At 40.8% G+C, this 22229-nt stretch overlaps 8 non-coding genes across 8 annotated transcripts; 7 read left to right on the forward strand and 1 right to left on the reverse strand.

The window, feature by feature from the left end:
* Nucleotides 1–731: 731 nt before the first annotated feature.
* Nucleotides 732–803, reverse strand: TRNAA-AGC (transfer RNA alanine (anticodon AGC)). The gene has a single exon. It is a non-coding gene; the product is annotated as a tRNA-Ala (tRNA).
* Nucleotides 804–2911: 2108 nt separating this feature from the next.
* TRNAA-AGC (transfer RNA alanine (anticodon AGC)) lies at nucleotides 2912–2983 on the forward strand. Its single transcript has one exon. It is a non-coding gene; the product is annotated as a tRNA-Ala (tRNA).
* Nucleotides 2984–4726: 1743 nt separating this feature from the next.
* Nucleotides 4727–4798, forward strand: TRNAA-AGC (transfer RNA alanine (anticodon AGC)). Its single transcript has one exon. It is a non-coding gene; the product is annotated as a tRNA-Ala (tRNA).
* Nucleotides 4799–5807: 1009 nt separating this feature from the next.
* Nucleotides 5808–5880, forward strand: TRNAF-GAA (transfer RNA phenylalanine (anticodon GAA)). The gene has a single exon. It is a non-coding gene; the product is annotated as a tRNA-Phe (tRNA).
* Nucleotides 5881–6625: 745 nt separating this feature from the next.
* Nucleotides 6626–6732, forward strand: LOC117198903 (U6 spliceosomal RNA). The gene has a single exon (XR_004480159.1). It is a non-coding gene; the product is annotated as a U6 spliceosomal RNA (small nuclear RNA).
* A 4299-nt stretch (nucleotides 6733–11031) lies between these two features.
* TRNAA-UGC (transfer RNA alanine (anticodon UGC)) lies at nucleotides 11032–11103 on the forward strand. Its single transcript has one exon. It is a non-coding gene; the product is annotated as a tRNA-Ala (tRNA).
* A 3999-nt stretch (nucleotides 11104–15102) lies between these two features.
* TRNAK-UUU (transfer RNA lysine (anticodon UUU)) lies at nucleotides 15103–15175 on the forward strand. Its single transcript has one exon. It is a non-coding gene; the product is annotated as a tRNA-Lys (tRNA).
* A 5227-nt stretch (nucleotides 15176–20402) lies between these two features.
* Nucleotides 20403–20474, forward strand: TRNAA-CGC (transfer RNA alanine (anticodon CGC)). The gene has a single exon. It is a non-coding gene; the product is annotated as a tRNA-Ala (tRNA).
* Nucleotides 20475–22229: the final 1755 nt, after the last annotated feature.

The raw sequence follows: 22229 nt of genomic DNA on the forward strand, positions 1-22229 counted from the left end.
AACTGACTTTTAGCGCATTGGGCTTGGAATGTTAGGGACAAATGAGAAAGAAAGGTAAGCCGGACAACAAACAAATACTTTTGAATAGATGTCCAAGAATACAAGTGTCAGCACCTCGGATAGCGCATCAAACTTTCGACCTGAAAGTCGACCGTTTCAGTCTCTGAGAGCAGGTTCTTTAGTCCTTACATTCTTGTTTCTTACTCATACGCAGAAGTCAGTCCTCGCAAACCCAGTTTTCTTCTAGATATCTTTTAGGACATTTTCAGTGTTCTCCTTTACTGCTTGTATTCTACACTTCTCCCAGCGGGAGTCTGAAGAGCAATAGTTTGAACAGACTTCCTCTGTTCCTCTCCTGTGGATCTTTGCTTTAAGCCCAATGCTATTTCCACCAAAGACACATGAGGATCAGAAGTACCTGGCTTCACTTTGGCTACTTCAGAAGTCATCACACAATACCTAAGAATAGTAAGGGTAGGGGCAGGCATCCCTTATGCTGTGTGTATCCCAAGGCGTAGCTGTGATTGTTCAAAATGGCTAGAGAGCAAATGGCTAATAAAAACCTGAATAAACGGTTTGAGTAACTCAGCACGAGCATCGTTGTATTCCACAGTGACAAAGAAGATTGTGGCACCAGGACAAGGCAGGAAACTTGGATATTCTCTCACTCAGAAAGCCTAAGCCACTCCTGGTTTGCTTGCCGCGGTTCCCAATAAAGAGAGATGCCCAAGTGGAGGTGCCGGGGATTGAACCCGGGGCCTCGTGCATGCTAAGCACGCGCTCTACCACTGAGCTACACCCCCGACAAGGTCGTTCCATTTCATTCATACTAGAAATTGTTCCATGAATTAACTTACATGCGCTCTAGGGAGCGCACTCCACCCAACGTAAATGTCTCTTGCAAGAAGCGCTCCGCCAAGCTATTCCGTGCCACTGTGCTTGACATAGCATCAAAGTCACGGTCTCCCAAGAAGACGCTCCTTCCACTCAGATTTGAGACCCACTATGTCTACCCATCCTTAACATCTGGTGATTCAGCCAAACATATGTTGTAGGATCACCGTCTTGAAATCTACAGTGTAAGTGAATTGTATTAAAGACTTTTTTTTTCCTTCTGGTACAGATGCCAGTTGCTGCTTAGAGGTCCTTTCTGGAGGTTCTTTCCTCTGATAGGCAAACCTTCCTAATATACTATCTTCTGACGCTCTATTTTCCCCTAGTCCTGTCATCTCTCATCATCATTTCCTTCCCCTTCACTGCAGAATTTAGCCTCCGGCTCAGGCTTCTCCAGTCCAAATGCCATCATTGTTATCAATGATTAGGGGTTTTTGCTGTTATTCTGTTTTGAACACATGCACAGACAACACATATGTAATCATGGGAGTGACATCAAAACTAGCCAGTCTCCCAGGTTTCTTAATACATCTCATTTTCTTACAGGAATTTTATATCAAACCTTTGGAATCCAAATGGAACTATCATAATCCAACAACTGTGCTTTGTTAACTGACCTATTTTGGTTGTGATTTCATTTACAGTTTTAAAATAAAAATATAAAGTTTACTTGGAAAAATCTAGGAAAGTTGCAGGATAAGAAATTCCAATATACTTGCTACTCAGCATCACACTTTTAATTTCATTTTACTTTGAGGTTTTATGTGTGTGTGTGCATTGGGGAGTATTGTGAGGTTTAGTCACTGTGAAATGACACATAAAAGAATAATCTCTTTATTGTGTGTGTGTCAGTGCTATATGTATGATATATATGTGTGAGAATTTATGTGACATTTCGTATCTTGATTTCACTGCTTAATTAACCAGTGACATGAGGGAAAGAGATGAACATCCCTGGACATTTTAACAATTACTTGAGCCTTCTCATTTTCCTTACTGACAAAACATCCCTGTAGCTGACATGCCATCACTGGTAGAGTTTTGCCCTTTGTCTGGAATGTCCAAATTTGTCTGGAATGTCCAGGAGATAGTATTAAGCATTCTTAAATGAAGGATAAGTTCACCACTCAGATTAGAGTAGTGAAAACTGAAAGCAGATGAAAGAATAGGGTCATAAAGATTCAGGTTTGACAATCCAATTCTTCTCTAAATCAATAACTTCTTTCTTGATATTCCTTGATATGGATACTAAATCGCTTCATTTAACTTAATTTTGCCATATGTTCATCCAGCATTTCCAAGCCAGCATCTTTGATGCAACCTTTCATTTCTAGCACCTCCATTACTGTCCTATTTCACTCTCTTAAACCATGCTTGCACAGACTTTTCCCACTTTCCTCTCTATATTACCTTACCTTTTCCTGCTCAATAGCAAAGTTAAATTCATAACCCTTTACTCCACTCCAATGGCCTCATCACTGTTGAAGTCTGTCTTCCCAACGAACATTTGGTTGAAAGAAACAAAAAAGAAAAATCTGGCTCATGTAGGATCTCTTGAACCTGAGGCAACAAACACAACAGATTCACATCATCAGGTTTGAGGACTCAGTGCCACTGGCAGTACCACTGAGGAGCATGAAAGAAAAAGAACAGAAAGAGGAAAAAAAGTAAGACATTCTCGGTCAATTATCTTTAAGAAGGCATTATTCTTTCAACTGTGCCTTGGTCAATGCAATAGCTGTGGGCTAAGGAGAAGCAAATCTGCCCAGTGATGATTCCTTCTCTGTGCTTGTCTACTCTTCTACCTCCAAGCATGATTATCTTCTATAGTCAGCAGAAGTAGGGAACAATGGATCATCAGTCTTTCTGAGCAAGTAATCTGGTGTTAAGACATTTACTTTGGGTGGAGTGCACCCGCTAGACCTTGTTAAGTTAATTCACAAAACAATTGGTGATTTTGCGAGACTCACCAAATCCTCACTAATTTCTAATATGAATGAAATAGGCCACCAGCATTGGGGGTGTAGCTCAGTGGTAGAGCGCGTGCTTAGCATGCACGAGGCCCTGGGTTTAATCCCCGGCACTTCCACTTTGGGGTCTCTTTGTTGGGAACCGCTAGAGAATAACATTGATTATTCTTTACAGTGGTTCAGCAGCTCCCAGGGTTGAGAAAAGTGCAGAAAGGTTGCAGGTGGTTAAGTGAATCCACAGGTGTTCTGATTTAGCCAAAATAGTGTCACCCATCCTTATTGGGATTATGAAAAGAGGTCAGATTTTTGTCATGAGGAGTTACGTATCCTTATTGGGATTATGAAAGGAGGTCAGATTTTTGTCGTGAGGAATTAGTCCCCTCTCCGTAATTTACACAAATTAGCTGACCACACATTCCTCCCTTCAGTTCCTAAAGTGAATTCATCAGAGTACTGATTTAGTGAAATTAGGGATTTTAGGCTGTCAAGCTTTCTTTGACATCACTCAATAAACACCCTTTCCACACTGTTTTTATCTTTTTAAATAAAATAATGCCTTTTATTCATAAATTCCAATCACAAAGAGACACCAGAAAAATCACCTAAAGACTTTGGAGTCCAAATAAAAGTTATCAGTGGATTAGAGAGGAAGCAAAATGCCCCTGTGTCTGTTAGCCATAACAGTGAAAAGACCACTTCCTCTCTCTGATTCGTGCATCCATGAGTCCTGATGAGAGAGACACACATTCCCATTATTAGTCACTGATTAAGAATATTCACCATATCCTGGATATCATTACACAGCCCCCCCTCCCCGCTCCAAAGTATTGTCTCTCAGCTCATACAATAACCAAGTATTCAAAAGGTCATTCCACCATCCTATCAGGCCATCTGCTTCAGGGTTAGGGGCTTACGGTGAGGCCAGTGAATTTCAGAACATTAGCCCACTGCCAAATTTTATTTGCTATAAACTGGCTTCTTGTCTCAGAAACAATGCTGTGGATGCTGTTGAATATGACATTCAGTAAATCCATGGTTGGTGGTTTTGGCAGAAGCATTGTGGGAGGTGAAGGAAAATCCACATCCAGGTTAAGTACTTATTCCAGTGAGATATACACTGTCGCCTTAATACAGAATTGGTCAAATATAATGAACCTGACACCAGGGGTTTAGCTGCTTCCCCCATGGAATGATAGCTTGTGAGGGCTCAAAGTTTGTCTGTGATATTGGTAGTTTAGTCACTTAGCAGTGGTTTGAACTACATCATTTCGGTGCATAGAGGTGCATGTTGCTGAACCTGTGTATGACCTCTGTTCCTGTCATCATGGCCACTTTGTCCATGAGCTCACTGGGCAAGTAGAATGGTGGCTAAAGAGAAGCTTCCAGACATCAACAGAATGGGTCATCGTGTCCAACTGCCTATTAGATCGCCTCTGAGGAGGTTGTTCTCTGGAGGGCATTCACATGGAAACAAATATCCTTAGACTGCACATTTGGGCAATTCTAACTACCCGCCTCTTTCCCAGACCTCTCTGTCACCACTTTTTCAATAATTTTCCTTCCAAGCTCCTAATTACCAGCCAAACTATTAGCCACCTCTCATAAATTAGTGTAGATCCCTACTCTACAAGCAAAATGAACAGTCACGTGCCCTGCTTGAAGTAACGCCCACTGAGAGGGTTTACCTTCACCACCAACATTCAGGTACTATGGAAGCTGCTCACCTTTGTGAGTGGAGTGCACTTTGGGTGGAGTGCACCCGCTAGAGCTCGTTAAGTTAATTCACAGAACAATTGGTGGTTTTGCGAGACTCACCAAATCCTCACTGATTTCTAATATGAATGAAATAAGCCCCCAACATCGGGGGTGTAGCTCAGTGGTAGAGCGCGTGCTTAGCATGCACGAGGCCCCGGGTTCAATCCCCGGCACCTCCACTTAGGAGTCTCTTTGCTGAGAACTGCTACAGAATAACATTAATTATTCTTTACAGTGGTTTAGCAGCTCCCAGAGTTGAGAAAAGTGCTCACCTCCTCAGAGCTGCTCACCTCTGCTCACCAGTATATGAGCAGAACCACCTATAAACCAAGTCTGGTTCTTTTTTCTTCTTCTTCTTTAGTTGTAGGAACTCCCTATGAAGCTATAGAGGTAGATTGACGAATGGAGGATTGTATCAAGTGTAGGAGCCATGGGAACATAAGCTACTTTCTCATGCAAATTACTCATGTGTGTAGGCCCTGCTCATATATTCTATTTATACTTGAATATGAAATGGTGCTGTGCACTGTTTATAACATCACAATGCTAAATGATTTCCTTGCCTGGCTAACGAAGGAGCCAATCAAAATCTGATTTGGTTGTAGTTTCATTTTCATTTTTGAAGGAATTTTTGTGAAGAAATTCTGTTATGATGAGATATGCCGTTTCAAATTTTCTAAATTTTGTGAAAGTTGCTTCCCTGTCAGTTGGGAATATCGTCTCAAGAGTTTAGTCTGGTAATATTTATGTATACGGTATTCTTTTAGCAAATTCACAGCATCATTGGACTCCATTTCTCAGCATTTTTGGAGATTGTGAGAGATGAAAGAATGAAAAGAAGAGAAAAATAAGGGACCCCCCCCCAATAATATTTTCTTTAGTTTCCTTTAGATTCTGAGCTGTATCTGGGTCAACTGACAGGATGTAGAGGAGCGGAAAGGCTTTCTATTGAATCCCTCATTATTACCTCTTTTCAAATTCTCCCACCTTTACGTGTTCATCCAATACTGCCAGGAATTGGATGCAACTGGCATACGTGGAAGGTATAGATTCCAGGTCTTTCCAGATAGGCAAGTATATTGGACAATTAGGCAGCCACGCTTAAGGAATCTGAAAACGTCTAAAACGGAAGTTGAAAACAATCTAAATATTAAAAAAGAAATGTCAGGAAGAGGGGGTTTTCAGGTAGCCGAAATAGCTCAGTTGGGAGAGCGTTAGACTGAAGATCTAAAGGTCCTTGGTTCGATCCCGGGTTTCGGCACACTAAGAGTTTTAGTTGATCCCAGGGGTGAGTTTCCTTTCTGCGCATTAATAAGGAACGTCGTAATGCAGCAGCCCCCAACATTTTTGACACCAGGGACCGGTTTCGTGGAAGACAATTTTTCCACGGACAGGGGTGTGGATGGTTCAGGCGGTAATGCGAGCGATAGAGAGCGGTGGGGAGCGGTGGGGAGCGGTGGGGAGCGACGAGCAGCGGCAGATGAAGCTTCGCTCGCTCGTCCGCCGCTCACCTCCTGCTGTGCGGCCTGGTACCTAACAGGCCGTGGACCGGTACCTATTCACTCGGATGATGCCCACGAATGTTGAGTTCCTTTAGCATGCTAAAGCCTAATTGCACAATAAAAACAATGTTGCGCCACAGTTCACACTTTTTGTTTTGTTTTGTTTTCACATGATGTGCAAGCACTACTAATAAAAGTAATAACAATAAAATGTTATGGTTCAGAGATGCACAGGACACTGAAAAACTTGAGGAAAGATCACTGAGTCGCTGCAATGCGTAGTGCGCACAGCAGCAGTGGGAAGGGGAAAGGGTGCCACGTGCTGTCTCTGTTGCAATTACTCTCCGTGATAGCCCTAAAGTAGCCATAGACGACGTGTAAATGAAGTGGCTGTATTCGAATAAAACTTTATATATGGACACCGAAATTTAAATTTCATATAAACTTCACATATCACCCAATACTATTTTTTGTTTTATTTTTCACCTTTAAAAATAAAAAACGGTACTCCTTTCGGCAACACTTATACTAAAACTGGAAAGATACAGAGAAAATTCCCATGACCTCTGCGCAAGGATGACATGCACATCCATGAAACTTTCCAAAACCATTCTTAGCTCGAACGCAATAGTTTACCAGCCACTAGGGTAGAAGAGTCCATTGTAGATATTCAGAACATCAAGCAGGCAAGACTTCAGTAGCCTTTTGCCGATTAGAAATAACTGGAGAATAAATGTAAACACATGGAACCTGAACCCCTAGGGATTCAAACTTTGTTTCCCCAGATTAAAAATTCTGAAATTTACCTAGTGAGCTACCCGAATCTACAGGTCTAGCTAGTGGACACGTATTCAACTGATTTATTTGGTAGATATTGTCCTAGTCGCAAACTCCTTGGCATTCTCTTTATTGCAGAGAAAATTCCATTTGAAAGAGATGCTATAATGCCTCACTCTCAGAAATACTTTGTTTTCCTCTCTCCTGTCTTTGTGTCCTCCGTTCCTTGAGGCGTCCAGAACCAGAGCTGTAGCGTCCCCTACAAAATGTCATAGTAGGGTTTGCAGGCCATATTGCTGCATTTAAGGTGTTTTATTTCGTGGTACATATTTATGAATTCATTCCCTTCTTTCTCATTTCCCCACAGCATTGAGAGCTGCTCAACATTAAGAAATTATGTAGGGCCATCCCTTTCCCTGTGAGTGATAATGACATTTTCAAACGGAAATGAATCCAAAAGTCATTCTATCTGTCTTTTGACTTCAGGATTCCTGACTGTAAAGAAGGATCTGGAGCAGGTGTTCTAGGAAATCTGCTTGGCTTTGAAACTTGCCCTGTTACATGTTGGCTGTGAACTAGTGGCCAACTAATTACTTCACCTCTTAGGGAGTCTGTTTATCAAGGAGGTGATATAATCATTTAATGTAACCCATTGTTATTACTATTATCCACTTGTTACCTCCAGCTACATTAAACAAGCACTGTTTTTTATTTTGAAAGTTTGAAAAAATAAATGTGTCACATTGACCACAGTCAGAACTCAACCTAGAGTTCTGTGAGCAGGATTTCAAGTTTCCCTTGGGAAACCCAACAAGTTTCAATGCCTCAAAACTCAAACTCTCCACCACCTGGCAGTAAGTGATGCTCATCATCTATCACTCACTGGGAAGAGGCTTCTTCATTCAGTTCAAGTGCACTGGCTCTTAGATTTGGGAAAAGTTTGAAATCAATAAATTAAAGGGCATAAATAAGAAAAATAAAAAGTGGAAAGACCCATTCCCAATTCCTCAAGTTTGGTGAGGGTCGGGGAAGCAATGTACATTTTCTATAGTGAAGAACATGGGACTTACAGATAATTTCAGTTAAAGGAAACATCATCCTACTAAAAACATGAGTCACATTTTTGTTTCCTTAGCTTTTCCTCCACCGTATTCTAGAAGGTGATAAGCTAGCGATAAGTGCCTGGTGTGTGCTGGGGAAAAAATGCTGCTCCCAGAGCTTCCTGCCTATTCAAGTAATGGAGCCACGACAAAAATCTAGAGAGAAAGCTATAATTGCCTTATTTCAAGGGTTTGGGGGTTTCTTATGTCTTCTAGCCCACTAATCCTTTAGGCATCACTGAAGGTCACAAAATGGCTCTAGATTTTTCTATGAATGAACCCTCAATGAACTTATGGAACCTTACTCTAGCCAAAGTACATGTGATTTTAGAACTTTAATTCAACAAGTGTCTGAGTAATCTGTTTGAGCCACTGGCCTCTCAATTCAGACTGAACTTTTGAAGCCCCCATGTTGTGTAACAGACAACAGAGTCATTCTTACCATCCTCAGAGCAAAGTTGAGGATCCTTTGACGCTGGCTATCTCCTCACTCAGACCTAGTATTTCAGTCAACTCTCTGGTCTAGCAGTCTTATTTCATCCATTACTTTGTATTCCTTTATTGTTTCTTATTCATTTTAATGCTCAGTGTTTCCAAGATTGTCTCGAAGATACTGTAATCTGTTGAGCTTACTATCATCTTTAAGCACTTTCTTACATTCTGACACAGAATGATATTCTAGGTGACAGCAAATTCTTACAATGGGGATCTGTATGAAGAAATTAAGTTGTGGGGCTAGTTCTCCCAGTTGTTCCTTGAGTGTCACTGATTCTAGCTCTTCTTTTCCTTCTTCTATTCACCTTTTGTAGGTTGACAAGTGTGAATAGATCCTAGGAATGTACCTTTCTGCCTAGCATGAAGATGCCTTTCTCTTCATGTAGACTGGAAAGAGAATGCAATAAAGGAATTTCAGAAATAACGGAATCGTACATAAGGGATTTTTGTACTAACAATTTCAGGTTCTGGAAACACAAGGCAGTTAGATATTGCCATTTAATTTTATTCCAAGAGCAAAAAGAGTAAGGGGGTGTAGCTCAGCGCGTGCTTGGCATGCTCGAGGCCCCGGGTTCAATCCGCGGCACCTCCAACCGCAGGCGAGTGTTTCTCATTCTGCGTGATGAGACCAGCTCCTTGTGAGTGTTCGTATTTCTGCCTAAAACTGGCCTTCGGTTTTTGGAATCACTTCTATCCTCTTCATATTGAGCTACCTCCTTATTTTGCGGGGGGGGGGGTGGGTGGGAAAAAAGTGAAATATGGGAATTCCCTGGCGGTCCCGTGGTTAGGACTCCGCGCTTTCACTGCTGAGGGCGTGGGTTAAATCCCTGGTTGGGGAATTAAGATCCTGCAAGCCGCGCGGCGCCGCCAAAAAATAAAATAAAATAAAGTGAAATACATCTAGTTTAGCATTCAGTAAATTAGTTTAAGTAGAAATAATGTAATTTTAAATGGCTTTTTAAACTAATGACATCAAACTGTAAATTTAAAAAGCAACTTAAAAGGATTTAAATATGATAAGATATAGAAAGACATACTCATAATTTCTCAGATCTTCATGCACTTTTGAGTTGAAGTGACAAATTAGCTCTAATATATCACACACTGTAACATGCTCCCTCTGCACATGACTATGTATGAAACCAGATTATGTCACGCAAAATATGCCTCTTTGACACGAAAATTATTTTGAGCTGAAGTTAATTAAGATGCAAAAAAAAAAAAAAAAACCACACACACACAGGAAAGCTCTCTCTACCCTCCCATATCCACCCAAAGGCAGGATATAAATTCTCCTTTTACTGGAGACAAACTCTTATCAGCCCAGAGACGCACCAGAGGAATCTGCAAACAAATCTTACTCCACTAGTTTCTTCCCATATATTTAATTTCCCACAGTTTTCTGCCCTTGGAAGATGAAAACTGCATTCCTCGATCCTGTCATTTGTCTACAAATTTACTGTTCTTTGTTGAATATATTTCATTAGCCGCGGTGCTAAGCCGCCACTTTGAGTTACTTTTTGTTTAGGTTTCTTCTGTGTGATGCCTGTTGCACACATTAATAAGCTCTGTTTTTCTCTTGTTAACCTACGTTTATGTGCAAGTGTGCCAGCTGAAAGCCTAAGTTGAATAAAGTGTTGTCTCTCCCGTTCTAGTATGCTGCCCTCTCCACATTCTATACACCAAGCAATTGGACAGCACCCCATTAGATCTACACACTATTAAAATGAGTCAAGTCCTCTGATCATGAACTTGGGAGTGAAAGCAATTTACAAGATCTTCTAAAATTTCTAAATCCTTGCTTTTCATTTCTAGACTTATTCTTGGAGAACCAGTAGCAAATAATGGAAATCAGTGGGGACAGGTATTTTTCCGAATTTCTTGGATTATGTGAGAGTAGAGTGCACAAAATGAAGTACTGGGTTTGGTTTCTAGCACCTTTGTTCCTGCCCTTTTCTTTTACTCTCTTAAACCATGTTGGCACAAACGTTTCCCACTTTCCTCTTTATATTCCCTAACTCACTTTTTCTTGCTCATAGCACAGTTAACTTCATACCCATTTGCTCCTGATCCCTTTCCACTCTAAGGGCCTCAACATCATTGGTGATGTCTGTCTTCCCAAGGAACATTTAATTGAAGGAAACAAAAAAGAAAGATCTGGCTCATTCAGGATTTCCTGAACCCAAAACGACAAACATGGCAGATTCACAACATCAATCTTGAGCAATCAATTCCATTGGTAGTATTATTGAGGAGCATGAAGGAAAAAGAACAGAAAGAGAGAAAAAGAAAAAAGTAAGACATTCTCAGTCAATTATCTCTTAGAAAGCATTATTCTTTCAACTGTTCCTGGGTTAATTAAATAACTGCAGGCCAGGGAGAAGCCACTAGACTGTATCCAGTTTAGTAATTTCAGAAATAGTGTAATTTAACCTGATAGACTTTCTCCAGAGAACTCTTAGCTTACAAAAAAAAAAAAAAAAAAAAAAAGACGGAGAAATAATATTTTATGAAATAGCTAGAAAAAGGTAGAGGTATGGGGGTGTAGCTCAGTGGTAGAGCGCGTGCTTTGCATGTACGAGGTCCCTGGTTCAATCCCTGGCACCTCCACTTAAGTTTTATCAACCCCTTTTCTCATATCCTCTGCGAAAAGAAGGGCAGTGGATTGCTTTTATAGTTTTCCCATTTTTGCTGCCTCTGGCTTATCACCTCCCAGGGTGGGGCAACAGCAAAATAAAGACAAGAAGAAGGAGAGAGAAAGAGAGGAAGACTGGAAGGAAGGAAGGAAGGAAGGAAGGAAGGGAGGGAGGGAAGGAGGGAAGAAGGGAAGAAAGGAAAAGAAAGACATTCCCATCAGACATTTCACTTCCAAAGCAAGAAGCCTCCCACCACAACTGGCATATGCAAATAAAGACAGAACAGAAAAAGGACAGAATAAAGGGGAAGAGAAACGGCCCTATTCTTTTAGTTCTTTTCGTTGTATGAGCAGTCAGATCTGCATCATCTAACAGACAAGAGAAAAGCTTTCACCTGCCTCCCCTGCCTCCCCCTTCTCATCCCCACCTCCTTTCCCTCCACCCCTCCATCCATTACTGGACGCAAGCAGTTGAGGTGGGGGAAGTGGGTCCCAAATCTTTCTGAGTGAGTGACTGAGAGAACATTGAACAACCCAAACAGCAGTGCTAAGGAATGATGAGACTGTCAACGTGAACATTGGGAACATAATTGGAAGTTTCAGGGTTGGAAGCTATTAGCTGGCAGGAATAGTTTGATTTGGGTGGAAATTAGGCTTAAGGCATTAAAAATTTTTGTTAGAAGCTGGATTTTGGCAGATGATAAATTGGGTCTCATTGGAGATTTTCACAGACCAGGTAGTAGAAAACACCCAACCCCATACACACACTCCTGGCTGAAATAAAGCTGCAAGGATATTGGCGAGTAATGAATTAAAATGTCTTCCCTTCTACATTTCCTACATTTGCCCACGGAATTCCAGTTTCTTGTTTTTAGAATTTTAAATAAAGTCATAAAGTGGAATACATGATTTAACATCACACCAAAGATTTCTGAGATGCAACCAAAGGGGTAGTGTGTGCAGGGTTGGGGAGATGAAGAGGGAGGGATAAAAACAGACGGATGCATAAATTTCTTGTGTTTCCTAAAATAAACACTATTGGTATAAACAAAGAGCTAATTAAAATTATACAACAACTTTGTTGCTATACATAATTGTGCATTAGGTGAATATATCAAAATCAGTTCCATTTTCAGTTTTTTTTTTTGGTTGCTAGTTTGTATATCAAAAGAGTAGAATAATGCAAAAGCTGAATTTTGCAGAGGGAGGGAAGCTGGTTCATGTGTACAAACAAAAAAGATTTCCATTTAGCCTCTCAAAGGCTAGGAGGGCTGAGAGGGTAGGATTAGCAACTCACAGTGGAAGATGAGAAGACAGGACTCCACAGACACTGGACCTTAGGATGCCCAGTTTACCCAGCAGCTGCTGTAAACCCCTAAAGCACAGACATCCAAGGGCATCGTTTTTGGACCCTCCCAGTTGAGAAATGCTTTTACAAGGCAGTGTCTATTTTAGGGCGGATGCCAAGTAGAGACTGCTTTTAAATTCCTTTTTGAGTGAGCTATCTGTTGTCCTCTTTATTTTCCTTCCAGTGGCTCCTAGCAGCTCCTGGCAGAGAACAAAAGCTTGCCCTTGGTGTTTTCCATGCCAGGAACCCTGATGCATCTTCTCTCTCTTCCTCTTCATACTCACTGGATTAGACATGGAGCCTCCATACAGTCTCAGATAAATGAAGGCAGTGGGCAGAATCATGAAAGACAGAAAGTCTCTGAAGAGCACTGGGACTGTAGACACTGTAGCCCCCAAGGGAATCCATATTCTGGGCACTTTTCCCAGGGAAAGAAAATAACTAATACCTAGGACCTCTAAGGTTCACCTTTGGCTCCCTGATGGTCAGTGTGCCTCAAGTGGCTTCAGCTTGGACCTTGGGATTTGTCACTCCTTCTCTGGTCATCTCCATGGTACCACCGGTTTCCCACATCATCACAGCAGGGGACTGTACCTCCGCTGCTCCTGACTGCCAGAGACCTAGCAAAAAATTCAGGGGAGTGAGTACAAAGAAGGGAACTCAGAAAGTTACCTCTGGAAATTTAGGTCCAGATGGAAAGAGAAGACAGAAAACCTTCAGCTACTAAAGGAAAAGGGGTAAGTGTCTGCCACAGACAATCACTGGTTCTGGCACTGTTTGAACATGAGATGAATTTGAAATGTGTAGGAAGCAACTTCATGATGATGAAGATGTCTGGTAAGCAAGGTCATACCTGAGTCTATAATTCAGCAGATAGCTTGCATCTAGAGACCTGGATTTTTACATGGCTATGGAAGAGAAGGCGCCTGAGATGAGAGTAGCACACGGACTGAAAAAGACACATTGGAATTGGAGAATTAGGAGTCATTGGTATGCATTGCAGGAAAACAAAAGAATGGCTGGCTTTAGATTGATTTCGGACCTTGCGGCTCTTTGTTTCTGCTTCGGGTATCTTCCCTACTTCTCTCAGCTTGCTTCAAAGTCTGCTCCACAGCTAGCTCTCAGGAAGGTATTTCCATTCCATCACCAAAGAAAGTCCCAGGAATGGGGCATTTTTCTTGTCTTCAAATTCTTCCTTTCCCCCAACTTCATCCTCCTCTGCCTCCAAAGCTGCCTAAAAGACCACAGAGGTAATGCAGAAGAATACAAAGAAGAAAAGTTAAGTATTTTATAGAAAAGTCAAGTATTTCTGGCTCCAGTATTTGTAGCATGTGGGCCCCATAGTTGTGGCTCGCGGGCTTTAGAGCACAGGCTAATTGTGGCACTCGAGTTTAGTTGTTCCGCGGCATCAGGGGATCTTCCTGGACCAGGGCTCAAACCCTTAGTCCCTAGCTTTAGGTAGGTGAATTCTTAACCACTGCGCCACCAGGGAAATCTTCAGCGTAAAGTATTGCGGAAGGGTGGTAGGGACGGGGCGGATAGAGGGGGATTTAGGTCCTTCCGGAAGGAAAGAGATGACAGAGCGGAAAGAATTTACAAAACCTACCAAGAAATGCAGAGCGACAGAGAGTGTCTAGCAAACCTAGGGCAGCAACTCGGTCGGGACCCGGCAACTGCTTTCCTTACTGAGGTTCTGTTTTGAAAGACAGAAGGAGGGAAGAGGGAGGAGGAAACAATACACAACCTCTTTCGGAAGGAATTCTCTCCGGAATGTGAGAGAGCGGGGAAATGTGTGGGCTGGGAAAGGAACTAGCACTTTGCATGCCTAGAGAGCATCTCACACCTCAGGCAGTCAGGCGCAAAACCACTTTCCGCCTATTTTGTCCGACAGGTAATCCAGATATGAATTTTGGATGAAGTCCGAAAGCATATTTAGAAGAGGCCGGACAGTAATTTATACTATTAGAAAGCTCCGCAGACTCAAAATCTGGCAGGTTTGGGAAACCCTGACTGGAGTGTCAACCACCCGGAACCTGGATGGAGTGGACTGAGTTATTGGGAAGATCTCACGCAGGAGCTGGCAGAGTGGACCAGAGCGGAAAGGCGAAGCAGTGCGTGAATGGGAAGAGGGAGGAGGCGAGGTTGGAGTTAGCGAAGTAGGGCGAAGAGGGCTTGAATATGAATCTCTAAACATGAATAGGATTTGGGTAGATGGGTAGGAAGGACGTGTCCAAGCTCCACCTCTCTTCTTTGCATCCTATAGGTACAAGAAAATGTTGGCTTTCCGTGATTTTAGGGAAGTGAGCAGCAAACTTTTGTCCCACAAGAAGATCCCCCTCATTTTTACCCAAACTGTTGGCTTTTGAGAGCATCGTGGGGCTCTTTCAATAGCTGAGGTAGCTCCTCAGAGCGCTGGATTTTTGAGGGAAGTCAAATTGTTTCAAACGTGTTGCCTGTTGTGGTGGCAGCTAGTTAGTGTAGAAGTGAGATCCGCCGGCTGCTTTTGGCTTGAGTATGTGAGGTACTTGTGCCGGCGACTTATTTTTTAACGCTTTGAGAACTGAAAATTGAAACCAACCTAACGAACTTACCTTTAATAGGCTGTAAGAGAAGATATTTCTCGCGGGCCCGGGTAGCTCAGTCGGTAGAGCATCAGACTTTTAATCTGAGGGTCCAGGGTTCAAGTCCCTGTTCGGGCGAAAATGAGCTTTTTCTTTCCTAACATTTAAAAAAAAAAAAAAAGTCCCTGTTCTGGGCTATGAACTGCCAGAGGCAAGCAGATTAATCCTAAATGTTTCATACCTTCGCCCAAGTAGACAGGAGAAGGGGGTTGGGGTGGGGGTTTCGATTGTGGAATGTGTGCGGAGAAGAATGAATCCCCTTATACCTCTTGGCAGTCTGTTGTGTTTTTGCTTTGTGGGTGTTAGATAGAGCTTGGAACGAGTAGTAGCTTGGGTTTGAACATGATTAAGATGCCTGTTTAAGAAAATTTAAGCTGGAGTCTTGTGGAGATATTTGGCAACTACAGTGATCACTAAGATGGCAACTCTGCAGCAATCTGTGATTGGGAGGGGTTTTATTATTATGGAAAAGAGAGACAGTATGTAGAGTGAGAATGTAAAAGGGCTTATTGTGATTTGAAGATTGGGAACTCATTAACGGTATTCCCAGAAAAAAAGGTGTATTAAGCTAGACTAATCTTGGACTCTAGTATAATGTTCCTTGAACTTCCTTAGAAATCCCGGGAAATGCTTAGAAATCTAGGTGAGGTGATTGGTATCTCATCTCCTTTTTGCCCGCTTCTGACCATAGGAGAGTTTTGTTCATGTTCACAGAAATCCCATGAAGTAGATTTTGAACTTGGAAGGACACCATTTGTCGGGAAGAACTTGTCTCTCAGTTTGTCCAATAGATTCATCTGACTGCCAGAATAAGGAATAGGAAACAGAAAAGTGACAGGTCTCAATGAGGGAGAGAAATGTGTGGGGTGGGGAAATTGGGCTGGCTTTAATTTGCCTCTGCGTCTTGGTGTAAAGCATAACTAGGATCATGTCCATTGTTCCTGGTAAATCATTACATTGTGACGGAAGCAAACTGGATTCCAAGTGGGGTCTTGTACATTCCTGATATAAGCAAAAGCACGGTAAATTGGGAAGCACTGCCCAATATAATATGAGGCACAAATGCCAACCACATATATAATTTAAAATTTTCTAGTAGTCACATTGAAAAAAGTAAAAAGAAACAAGTGAAGTTAATAACATTTTATTTAATTCAGTATATCTAAAATATTATCATCTCAATAAATAATCCATATAAAGGCATATTACCTAGATAATTTACATTCTTTTTTTTTCTTACTAAGTCTTTGAAATCTGCTGTGTACTTTACAGTTACAGTACATCTCAAGTTGGACTGGTCATATTTCAATTACTCAAGAATCACATGTGCTAGTGGCTACCATATTGGACAGCAGAGTTCTAAGGATTAATGCATTTGAATAAACAGAAGAAAATATATAGATGTGCAAATTAGAGCAGTTTTGTAACTCAACTCAAAATCTATATGCAAAATTTCACTCATATTTGTGAGGCGTGCCAACTAAAAATTGGCACTTGCCATCTGTCTTTACAAGGACTAAATCACTAGCCACTGCAGCCGCTGACCTTCAACACACCCTGAAAGGAGTTTGCAGTGGAGATCAGAAATGAGGCACTCTGTGCTCTGGGAAAAACTGGCACAACAGGCCTTCAAATAGTTAGATATTTTCAGGAGATTTTATGAGCCCAAATTCTTACATCTTGTCATATCTAGAAAAGCACTAAAATCATTAACGGTGACATCAGCAAGCCTCTACCAAAATGTGTGCTTAACTGCACATACCCCCTGCACCAGAATCTTATATAATACTGACCTTCCCCCCTACGTCTTCGGAGCCGTTCCCCAGAGCTATCTGAGACACTGTCTCCTGGGCTATAGTCCTCACTTTGCCCCAAATAAAACTTAACTCACAACTCTCACATTGTGGTGTTTTTTTTTTCCAGTCAACATGTGTCAACTGAAATAAAAATGCACAATGTAGGAGCTATGAGTTTCAGTTTTATTTGGGAACTTATTGAGAACTACAGTCCAGGAGCGGCTATGTGCAAATACTGGTAAGTTGCCACTATGTAAGGTTACCTGAATTCTTTCTGATAAAGTGCTAATATTTAATATCCTTTTACCATCCTTTATCTTTCCTATACCTAAAGACTAATATATGTTTTCCTGTGAGTGACAGAGATTGTCTTCTACCCAAATCATTCGCTCATAAAAATGCATGTGTTAAGACTTGAGAGGAAACATGCCATTGGATATTTCTGCCAGTGGATATTCCCCCCATTACTTCCTGTATACAGAAAGCCATATTTAAAATTTCTAAGTCAGTGGTCACATTTCCACAAGACTCTGAATCCCTCAGTTTTCAAGAAATTACTTTGGGAGCCACTGGGGAGAGAGATCCTTCTGTTCACAAGAAAGTCAACTTCAAAAGATTGATATATACTTTTAAAAAGCTATTCAAGTACGTATATGCTTTGAAAACAGTGTGTCACAGTAAAAAGATAAAATATATATTTGAAAAGAGATTCAGATGTACATATTTTCAACAAAGGACTTTATCATAAACAAGGTAAAATTTTCATCTGAAAGGAAATTCAGATACACATTTGAAAAGAAAGAGAGTTACAATATCTTTCAGGGAAAAAAAGAAGGGAGGAGAGTAAAACAAAGGATATTAGTTGGGCTTTAGAGTCTTCTAATTGGTATAATGCTATTTTCATTATGAGGGAACTCTGTTCTCATCAGGAGTTCTATGTGTGTCTGTTAGATAAATTGCACAATTCAAATACTATGTATCCATACTTTATTTCTGACGGTAATTACTGAGCACAATGGGTTATAATCCCCCATTATGGATAAAAATGGACTATTTAATAATTGGTGTGGCAAAAGCTGGGTAGTTACCTGGAAAAAAAGTTTTGACTCCATATCCCACAACTCACAGCAGGATGAATTCTAAATGGTGTTTGAGATTTATGAAAACAAAACTTACTAGTACTTCAAAAACACATGTGAAATTTTTAATAACTTTGGAGTGGGGAAGGCTATTGAATCAATTGTGATTCAAAAATCCAAAATTAGGGCTTACCTGGTGGCGCAGTGGTTGAGAGTCCGCCTGCCGATGTAGGGCACACGGGTTCGTGCCCCGGTCCGCGAAGATCCCACATGCCACGGAGTGGCTGGGCCCGTGAGCCATGGCCGCTGAGCCTGCGCGTCCACAGCATGTGCTCCACAACGAGAGAGGCCACAACAGTGACAGGCCCGCGTACCGCTAAAAAACAAACAAAAAAAATTTCCAAAATTATTTAAAGGAAAATTTTAACAAATTTGATTTTTCAAGAGAGCTTCTGAAAGAGTGGTAAGAGTATAGGTAGAGTTTGTTTAGTAGTTTTATCCTTTTCTTACTTTCCAAATTTTCTGCAATAAATATGTATTATTTGAATAATAATAGAGTAAAACAGAACAAAACAAAGCCTCCTGTAAAACAAAGTAAAAATACACAAGCAAAGTCAATGAAAAATTCAGACTGGGAAAATAGAATTGCTATTCATATAACAAAAGGCATAATTTCCCCGTGTCACTCAGCATAGGCTTGATCATGATGTAAAAGAAAACATCCACAAAATCTCAGTGGCTTAAACAATAAAGGCACATTGTATATTTTCCCTCATTGGTTGGCTGTTGGCTCTTCAATATTCTCAATCTGGGATTTAGGATGATAAAGTAGTGTAGAAGAGGGGAAAAAACATCTTTTCCTCTACCCGTCTTAACTTCGTTAATTGGAACTGTGCAAATTAAAGCGACAAAAAACAGATTAACAACAGAGAAACAAAAGTTTATTAATGCATGCATCATGCATACACATGGGAGGATTCAATGATAAATGACTCAAAGGGGTAGTTAGCCCTGAGCTTATATAGTGTCTTAGGAAAGAAAAATAAATTTGTGGAGAAGTGATGAGATAAAGGAAAAGGGTTTTAAAGGCTTTTGAGAGCAGAAAACTGTGGGTAGGTAGATATCTGAGGGAAATTAATGGAGTAGGGTTCGTACAACTCCCTAGCATTTGGTATTGTCAGTGTTCTGAATTTTGGCTATTCCAATAGGTGTGTAGTAGTATCTCATTGTTGCTTTAATTTACAATTCCCTGATGATGTACGATGTGGAGCATCATTTTATATGGTTATCTGTCATCTATGTTTCTTCTTTGATGAGGTATCTGTTCCGATACGTTGCCTGATTTATAATCGGCTTTTCATTTTCTTGTTGAGTTTTAAGAGTTCTTTGTATATTTTAGATACCATCCCTTTATCAGATTCGTGTTTTGCAAATATTTTCTCCCAGCCCATGGCTTAACAGTGTCTTTCTCAGAGCAGCAGTAATTTTTAATTTTAATGAAGTCCAATTTATCATCATGAATCGTGCCTTTGGTGTTGCCATTTTCACTTTTGAAGAGTTTCTGTTCTCTGCTGTATGACTTCTGAAGTGAGAGACAAAAATCACTGCATCTGGGTCTGGGGTCAGAAAAGCCTTTTCAGTAGATTGTGGTAGTGCAGCGGGGCTGCGGGTGCAGAAGCGCTCCGGACCCGGATGCTGGTTTAGGAGGTCTTGTCCACGTTCATTCTTCCACGGGGTAAAGTAGCCTGCGGAACGAGAAGCTGGCCCCTGGATAAAGGAAAGGGGAAACAAAGGAATGCGGGTTTCTTTAAATCTAAGATTCTTTATGAAGCCAAAGTTCACAGATAACCACTCCGGTTATCTGTGGTCAGGTGGACTCGAAGGTCTCTGTGGGACAAGCCGTTGCCTCTGGGGACAAATATGAGGGCAGGATTTTCACATTTCATCTATCTGGACAATTTTCTTTTTTTTTTTTCCTCCAAGCGGGATCAAGTTGGAAGACGCAGCTCCAAAGATTCATTTGACCATTCAACTTACTCTGCTGCAAAAAAATTGGGTCTCATTTTCCATGAGCCTTTGTTTTGGCTCGTAGACCATTTTTCAAAGGGTCCTGAAAAATCCCGCAGTTCTTTCCACCGGGGGTTCGATTTGACTGACGGGAGAAAAAACGATTGTGCTGAAACTACTAAAATAAGAATAATTGTGCTGAAGCTACTAAAATTGGGCTCTGTTCTCAGTAACAATACGAGTTGGATGTTGTCGGCGGGTCTCGGAAGGGGGCTACTTGGATATAATCCGAAAGAGGCTTTAGATGTAATTCGTCTTCAATGACGGCTACTCTCTAGTTGGAAACAAAAAAACCCAAAATTGTGCACAACGCTTTGAGATTTTAAAGGGACAGGAATGCTGCCCGGTGATTGGCCTCCAGCAGGGGATGTAGCTCAGTGGTAGAGCGCATGCTTCGCATGTATGAGGCCCCGGGTTCGATCCCCGGCATCTCCAGTAGGTCATCTCGTTTTCGTTGCTGTCAAATTCAGCCTTTGGCCTTACATTATTAAATAAAATATTCTAGCTCTTTCTCATTTTTCTCCCATTATCATTCCCTTTAAATCGAGCTATTTTCCATCTATGTGCTTATTTCTCTTCCGTTTTGTTAAATAACCACCGCCATTTCCCCTGCTTCCTGGAAACTTCCTTGGGGTGTCTTATTACGCAGTGAGTAGTACAAAGCCAAAGGGACAATTCACAAGTAAATTCATCCTATGAATGCACCCAGGAAAAGGGAATACAGCTGCATATCAAAGATTTATTTAGCTCAATTAAAGGAGGTCCTATCCATTCCCACTATCCACTGGAAAATAATCAGTAAAAATAAAATATCTCAGTAATTTTTTTTTAAGGGGAGGAGAAGGTAGCATGTTTTTAGTATTGATGTGGTAGTTGCACATCAGTATTCAAGGGTACACCCTATGACCATAGAGGAATTTCTTTATGCATAGTTACTAACCTAGTTACCATTTTATTTCTCACTGCATCTTTGGCATTACTCAACGTTTCTGTGCAGAAAAACTGGTCACAGTCCAGTACAGGAGGTCTGGAAATGTAGTAAAGGTTAGGAATAGCCTGTGGAAATGGAAGGCACCCTTAATAGCATGACTGTTCTCCTAGCAACCAGCCCCTAACTCTAGAAGCAGGCCAAAGCTCACCTCATTAACATAACAAAACACCTTTGTCTCTCTCTTCACTTAGGAAATTCTAAGGATTTTAGGAGCTCTGTGCCAGCAGCAGGGCTGAAGGCCAAATATACATTTATTATAAATCACAATATTAATAATGTATACCCAGATGTGAAATTGCTGCATCATATGGTAGTTCTATTTTTAATTTTTTGAGGAACCACAAAAACCTTTTTTTCTCCTTTCTTAGCTTATCAGTTATAATTCTTTAACTTTTTTTAGTGGCCCCTCTATAGAGTTTGTGGTATACATTTACAATTAATCCAAGTTCACCTTCCAATAACCCTATACTTCTTCACAGGTAGTGTAAATACCCTTGTAATAAAAAAAATCCTACTTTTCCTCCCTCCTAGCTATTGTATCATTGCTATCATTTATTTCAGTTATATATAAGCATACATAAGTATATATACAATATTTGTATAACCATATAATCAAATACATTGTTGCTATTATAATTTTGAACAAACCGTTATCTGTGAGATCAACTAAGGAAAATAAAAGTTTTTATTTACCTTCCCATATCCTTCTTTGATATTCTTCCTTTCCTTATGAAGATTTGACTTTCTGACCTATATTATTTTCCTTGTCTCTAAAAAACTTCATTTAACATGTCTTGCAAGACTGGTCTACAGGGAACACATTCCCTCCATTTTTGTTTGAGAAATTTTTTATTTCTCCCTCACTTCTGAAATTTTGCAGGGTACAGAATTCTAGGCTGTGGTTTTTTCTCTCAACACTTTAAATATTTCACTCTAATCTATTCTTGTTTTCATGGTTTCTTAGTAGAAGTGAAATGTAGTTCTTACCTGCGTTCCTCTATAGGCTAGATGTTTTGTTTTGTTTTTCCTCTGACTTCTTTCAGGAGTAATTTCTTTCTATTTGATCTTCTGTAGTTTGAAAATGATATGCTTATATATAGTTTTCTGTTTGTTTCTTTTTTCATTTATCCTTCTTGGCACTCTCTGAACTTCCTAGATCTGTGGTTTGCTGTCTGACATTAGTTTGGGGAAATTCTCAG

Source organism: Orcinus orca, chromosome 10 (assembly GCF_937001465.1).
Source record: "Orcinus orca chromosome 10, mOrcOrc1.1, whole genome shotgun sequence".
Taxonomy (NCBI): domain Eukaryota; kingdom Metazoa; phylum Chordata; class Mammalia; order Artiodactyla; family Delphinidae; genus Orcinus; species Orcinus orca.